We start from the raw sequence: 7,673 nt of genomic DNA on the forward strand, positions 1-7,673 counted from the left end.
CCCTATTCCCCTGCCACCCATCTCTCTTTTTTTATTCCCTTTCCTGCCTCCCCCCTCCTTTTTATTGGCCACCATATTTACCCCTGGATTTAATCTGGGCCCTACTCACTACCTGGACCTCACCCCTGGAGTGTTTGTATACAGTAGCTCTTTCCCTGTGCAAATTTTGCACTTTTCTTTTTCTTCCTTTCTTTTTTATTTTCTTATAAACTTAACTCAGCAGTCTCATGTTCTACTTGTCCTTTTGTGCTTGCCTTACTTCACTCAGCATAGTTTCCTCCAGTTCTTCCCAGGTGGCAAAATGCTTCATGCATTCATCACCGCTTTTTAACGATACATAGTACTCAATTGTATGTATATACCACAGTTTTTTAATCCATTTGACTGTTGATGGAAGTTTGGGTTATTTCTGGCTCCTTGCAACTGTGAACTGTGCCACAATGAACACTGGAGCACGGATGTCTGGCTGTGGTTTATTTCTTGCCTCCTCTGGGTATATGCCCAGTAAGGGGATTACTGGGTCGTATGGTAGCTCAATTTCCATCTGTTTTAGAAATCTCCAAATCAATTTCCATAGTGGCTGTACATACCTACAGGTTCCCTAGCAGTAGATGAGAGTTCCTATCTCACCACAGCCCCTCCAACACTTATTGCTTTCTGATTTTTTGAATTAGGCTATCTTTCAGGGTGTAAGATGGTATCTCATAGTCGTTTTGATTTGCATTTTTCTTATGGCTAATGATCAAGAACATGTTCTCATATGCTTATTGGCCATTTGGATTTCAGACTCTGTGAAACTTCTGTTCAGGGCCTTTGCCCACCTCCTGAGTGGGCAGTTTGTTTTTCTCTTATTGTAAGCTTGCAAAGTATTGTAGATTTTAGCAATAAGGCCTTTGTCTGATGTGTCATTGCTAAAGATTATTTCCCAGTCAGTGGACTCTTTTATTACTCTCTTGGTTAATTGTTTCGATGTACACTGGTGTCTTATCTTCAGTGTATCCCACTTGTCTATTTGTGACTCCTCTGTGTTTGTATCCTTCCCTATTTCTGATAGCCTATGTATTCCCTGTGCCAAGGTTCTCAGGTTTGTCCCAGTTCCCTCATTAATGGCTCTAATTGTGTGGAGTTTTATCTCAATCAAGGTCTTTGATCCATCTTGAGTTTATTCTTGTGCATGGAATGTGATAAGAGTCTTTTTCATTTTTCTGAAGGTAGATATCCATTTTTTCCAGCACTATTTATTGAAGATGGCATCTACTTCCCATTTAATATTTTCTGGTCCCTTATCAAAGATCAGTTGCCTGCATGCTGATGTTTTTATTTCTGGGTCTTCAGCTCTTTTCCATTGGTCTGAATATATGTCGTTATACCAGTACGATGCTTTTTTGACTACTGTGGCCATATAACACATGTTAAAGTCAGGTAGAGCAAGCCTTCCCACTTTGTCCTTCTTCTTAAGGAGTTCTCTGCTAATTCTGGGCTTCTTCCCCCTCCATATGAAGTTGGTAATCTGTTTTTCCAATTCTTTGAAGAAGGATGGTGGCATTCATTTCAGGATAGCTTTGAACTTATATAGTGTCTTGGGCAGAACTGATATCTTTACTATATTGAGTCTGCCAATCCACGAGCATGGGATATCCTTCCATTTGTTAAGGTCACTCTTGATTTCTTGTAATAGTATTTTATAATTTTCCTCGTACAAATCTTTCGTATTTTTAGTCAGGTATATCCCTAGGTATGTCAATTTGTGCTTGATTTTTGTAAAGGGTACTACCTTTTTAATCGTATCTTCTGTGATCTTGTCTGATGTGTAGAGCAGTCCAATAGACTTATGCTTGTTGATTTTGTATCCTGCCATGCTGCCATATTCCTCTGTTGCTTCCAACACTCCACTTGTGGAGTTTAGGGGATCTATGATGTATAGAATCATATCGTCTGCAAATAATGATAATTTTGCCTCTTCTGTCCCCAGATGAATACCTTTAATATCTTCTCTTTGTCTTATGTTGTTAGCTAGGACCACCAGCACGATGTTAAATAGGAGTGGGGACAAGGGGCATCCTTGTCTGATCCCCTTTTTCAGTGGAATTGTTTTCATCTTTTCTCCATTAACTATCACATTGGCTGTTGGTTTTTCATATATGACTTGTGTAATATTGAGGAATTTTCCTTCTATTCCCGTCTTCTTGGGTGTCTTAAACAGGAATGGGTGTTGGATATTGTCAAATGCTTTTTCTTCATCTATCGATATTATAATGTGCAGAAGCACTTATCATTATTCCTGCCAATGTGGTGAATAATGCTGATGGTCTTTCATATGTTGAACCATCTCTGCATCCCTGGTATGAAACTCACATGGTCATTATGAATTATTTTTTAAATATGTTTTTGTATTCTATTGGCCAGTATTTTACACTTGATCTTAGCCAAAAGGGTGAGAAGCGATTATTGGCCAGTATTTTGTTATTTTTCCAATTGTTGGTGATATTGAATTAAGGTGTTGTTTGTTTTTCTTCACTTTAAATATATATTGTGAAAATTTGATCTCTGAACACTATTTTTACTGTGTCTGAAGGTTTTGATATATTGTACTTTAATTATTTTTCCATTTTGAGAATATTTTTTCATCATCTATTTATTCTAGTGCCCTGCTTTAAAGAGACAATTTTTGTGTATTTGATTTTTTATATAGCTATACCTATAATTTTGTAATACTATGTTCTGACAAGTGCTTTATACTGCTTTGATGTTTTAAAATTTATTGATGTTTGCTTTATGGCTTTGCATATGACCTATTCAGGGAAATGGCCCTTGCACACTAGAAAAGTATTTTGTTCTTTTGTTGGGTGAACTGTTCTGAATATGGCTATGAGGCTAAGTTGACTGACTGTATTGTTTAGTTCTTTTATTTCTTTGCAGATTTTTTTCCTAAATGTTCTGTCCTCCATCAAAAGAGGTGCATTGATGTCTCTGACACTTATTGCAGTTATCCATTTCTCTTTTCAGAACTGCTGAAGTTTAATTTAAATATTTAGCATATGTTCTATTGGTATGTCCAAACACTGAACTCACTGCCATCAAGCCAAGTTTGACTCCTAGTGAGCCTCTTGTATAAGGTAGAACTTCCTCTGTTGGTTTCTGCAATCGTTTAAGGCAGCAGTAAGCTTCAACTGAGTAGCTGGTGGTTTTAAACAGCTGGCCATGTAGTCAGAAGCCCAACTCATAGATTTACTTTTAACCATTAAATATGTTCTTCCTGGTATAGCGATACCAGGAGGGTATGGGAAGGTGGGGGAATAAAGGGGAACCGATTGCAGTGAACGACATATAACCACCACTACCACCACCACCACCACACAGGCGGTTGAACAACAGAAAAGTGGATGAAGGAAGACAGCGGTCAGTGTAAGAAATGAAAAATAATAATAATTTATAAATTATAGAGGGTATATGAAGGAGGAAGGGGGGAGGTAAAAATGAGGAAGCGATACAAATGGTTCAAGTAGAAAGGAAATGTTTTTAAAATGATGATGGCAACATATGTACAAATGTGCTTGACACAATGAATGCATGTATGGATTGTGATAAGAGCTGTAAAAGCCCCTAATAAAATTATTTTTTAAAAATCCTTCCTTGTCTCCCATGAAGGTTTTCTCCTTGAAGTCTATTTTATCAGAAATTAGTATCACCACTCATGCTCTTTTTATTACCATGTGCTTGATATATATAATTTTACCCTTTGGTTTTTATCTTATTTTATCTTTTTATCTAAGCCATGTCTCTTGCAGCCTACATGCTGTTAGGTCATGTTTCTTATCCATTTTGTCAATCTCTGCCTATTGATGGGTGTGTTTAACACATTGATACTCGATGTAATTATCCATAATTATGAATGTAGTGCTTTCAATGTTTTAATGTTTACTTGTTTTGTTTTTTATGTGTGGGATGGACAATTCTTTGTCCTGCTTATTTATTGCTGATTTCATCTGTTTACAAATTGTGTCCTCTACAAATTTATATACTGAAATTCTGGAAAAGTTTGTCTTCTCAAGATCCTGCTTTCTATATATTCTATACTTATCATCTGATCAAGTTTGTTATCATATAACCACTCTGTTTGACACTGGCAGCAGACGGTCAGCTAAAACCTGCTCTCTTACCTCTATATTTGGGATTCATCAGCCAGTGAGCTAGAAGTCGACCACCTGACCTGTTGGTTTTGAATTCACCAGTCTTTCCAACTACAAGAATGAAGAAGAATTTGATGACTAATCTAAGACTTGGATTTGCCAGCCTTTTCAGTCTTGTAATTTCCTTGAGATATATATATCTGTATATATGTACCTGGGTGTTTAGAAATTATTAAAAAGTATAAAACAAAGTTTAATGAAAATTGGGTTTTTTTAATGGTTGTAGCAGTACATTTTCAAGAAAGAGGAGGAAATTCAAGCTACATTAAGTAGAGGACATGAAATAAGTACATATTTATTTATGGGAGATGGATCTTCACTACAAGCAGAGAGTACCAGGAAAAAATGTCCTGCGTTTAACTGACTATGCAAAATTATCTTACTGGGAATCATAAGAAATTTTGGATAACATTGTTGTGTTAATCTGCATAGACTAGAGAAATAAATTCATAGACACTCATATTTTCATAAGAAAGAGTGTTATATAAAGATTAAGTGTACATTAAGAAAGCCCCCCAACCCAGTGCTATCCAAGCCCTTAAGTCCAACATTAGCCCATATGTCTGACACCAATCTACAAAATCCTTCTCAATCTCCCAAATCATGTGCAATGATGCTAATGCGGGAGGAAAGCTGAATCAGTGAGCATGTAAGCATCTCAGCATTGGCACGTGTCTCCACACAGCTTCTCTAGCATGCAGGGCTGCATCAGGATCGGTCCATGTGGCCTCTCCTCAGGGATGTCTTGCAGGAAGTGAAACTTGCCAGCTAAGGCAGAGAAGTAGCTAAGGCAGCCAACACTGGTCCAACCATCAGAGAACAAGAGACAAGAAAGGCAAGACTCGCCGAGCCATTTCTTTCTCCGCCCTTCAATTAATCCCACCTGTGTTCATTGGCCAGGTTGGGACAATAAACCTTAACTATCGCAATTGTGAAGAGTTACAATTCCAGCACACTCAATTGTACTCATGGAGAGTTTGTTCATAGACAAAAATGTAGCTGTTTTAGCAGAACAAGGGAATATTATTTCGTTCAAAATTAAGAAAAAAAGTACATATGGATTATATTCTTTCTTATTTAAATTGAATGCTCAGAAAAATAATCCAAGAAGCTGGACTATATGAATAAGAATTAAGTATCAGAATTAGAGTAAGTGCCATTAACAAACTATGGGCAATATACAGATGATACAATCTTGTGTGCCAAAAGTGAAGAGGTCATAAAGAATTTATTGAGGAAGATGAAAGACTACAGCCTGCAGTATAGAGAATAAAAGAAAATAATATCCTCAAAACTGGACCAACAAATCATCATAATTAACAAAGGAGAAAAACATATGTTTGTAAAGGAATTCATTTCATTTTACTGGGATCCACAATCAATGCCCATAGAAATCAGGAAATCAGCATATTTACTGGGCTATTTTGTTGTAAAATTCTTCTTTCGTTACAAAACAAAAATTTCTCTTTGAGAACTCATGTGTGGCTGATCCAAACCTTGACACTCTCATACTTGTATATGTAGATACAACTTAATGAATCACATCATCTTCATATCATGAACTAATATTACTACGTATCTAATCCAAAGGCTACCTTATCTACCTGCACAATATCTGTGAGTTTTCAAAAATTCCAGTGTACTGGTTTTCTATAATATTCATATTGTTTAGGCTGGAAGAGTAACAAAGAGAAAAATTAAGTGCTGATACTGGCCTTTTCTATTCCTGTAACAATAAAACAGTCATAGATAGAGTCTGGATATAGAGAGAGTTTTATGATTTGAATCTGAAATACCTTCAGATTCAGAATAAATATTTAATTCAGTACCTAATACACTATTTTAACATGATGAGATTTTTTTCCTCAACTTTAAGGAAGAGTAAGCCAAAATATTTATAATCACAAAATTTAAATAACAATAAAGATATATAAGATTCTATGATAAATGTTACAACATATCAGAAATTAAAGAAATATGTTTGATATATCCAGGTGAAAACATCATGGATGATGTGATCTTGAATATCAGTTACTATTACAAATGAGAAAGTGTGGATGGAAATGATGATCTAACGTCAGCAAATTCACAGAGAAAGTTTTATGACGTACTTTTGTGAAGTTAGACTTTTGAAGGTAATCAAACTTAAATTCTCTCCTTTATGGCCCTTTCCTGTTGTTTCTATTTCTATTCTTTAAGTAGTTTTGAGTTGAAACTCTTAGACAAACATGATTTATAAATCACCATAACATATCAATGATGTTGCATTTACATTACTGAAATTGCTTGTTTTTAGGATTTGGTTACAACACAGTAGAACTAATGTTTAGAGGGGAGAAGAAGATGGAGAATTCCCTGGCGGATCTCCTTGATCTTCACACTATAGATGATTGGGTTTGAGTACAGGTGGAAATAATAAGTAGATGTGAGCCACGAATATGTGATGAGGGGAGAAGAGTGTATTGCAAAACGATGGACAATAGACAACCCAATCATGGGGACATATAAAATGAGTACAGCACAGATGTGCGAAGCACATGTGCTGAGGGCTTTCAGCCTGCCCTCATGGGATGCAATTCTCAATATTGAGCGAAGGATAAAAACATAAGAAACAAAAATGCCCAGGGAGTCCATGCCCCATAATGTAGCGATCAGCACCAACCCATATATAACGTTAAACTTAATGTCAGCACAGGCAAGGCGGATCATGTCCTGATGTAGACAATAGGAATGAGATAGGATGTGGGAGCGGCAGAAGGGAAAGTAAGCCAGCCGGACAAGAAGTGAAATCATGACAAAGGCACTCCTGAGCAGGGCTGCAATTCCAATCTTGGTGATGAGTCTTGGGGTTAGAATGGTGGCATATCTCAGAGGGTGGCAAATGGCCACATACCGATCAAGGGCCATGGCCAAGAGCACAGATGACTCAGTGAAGGAGAAAGTGTGGATGAAAAACATTTGGATCACACAGACATCAAATTGGATTTCTCTGGAAATGGACCACAGCACCCTGAAGAGTGATATCATGGTGGGCATGGACATGCCCATGTCAGTAAGAGAAAGCATAGCCAGAAAATAGTACATGGGTTCATGGAGTCTGGCGTCAGTCCGGACAAGATGCAGGATGGTACAGTTACCCATTATTCCAAAACAGTAAAGTAGACAGAATGGGATGGAAATCCAGTGGTGAAACTCCTCATAGCCAGGGATGCCTGTGAGATAGAATGTGGAGGACAGGGAGTTGCTGGAGTTTGAGGTTGCCATTGAGTGACTTGTTGTACTGCAATCCCGTCCCAAGAGCATACTACTACAGAAAGGACAATGAAAAGATTGTGTTTGTGTGTCAGAATGAAGCACAACAAAACTCATCAGGACTTATTGTCACTAAACCCATCCCTCCTTTACTCCTAACAATTTCTAGCTATGTACAAAAGTCATTTCAAACCCATAATGACCCTACTTTCTATCTCTTATATGCAGAAC

At 37.1% G+C, this 7,673-nt stretch overlaps 1 pseudogene; it reads right to left on the bottom strand.

Annotated features, from left to right (window-relative positions):
* Window positions 1-6,509: 6,509 nt before the first annotated feature.
* On the bottom strand, window positions 6,510-7,454 carry LOC101655959 (annotated as a pseudogene).
* Between the last annotated feature and the right edge of the window lie 219 nt (window positions 7,455-7,673).

This window comes from Echinops telfairi, unplaced genomic scaffold (assembly GCF_000313985.2).
Source record: "Echinops telfairi isolate 266 unplaced genomic scaffold, ASM31398v2 ScPeMD7_41;HRSCAF=154, whole genome shotgun sequence".
NCBI lineage: Eukaryota > Metazoa > Chordata > Mammalia > Afrosoricida > Tenrecidae > Echinops > Echinops telfairi.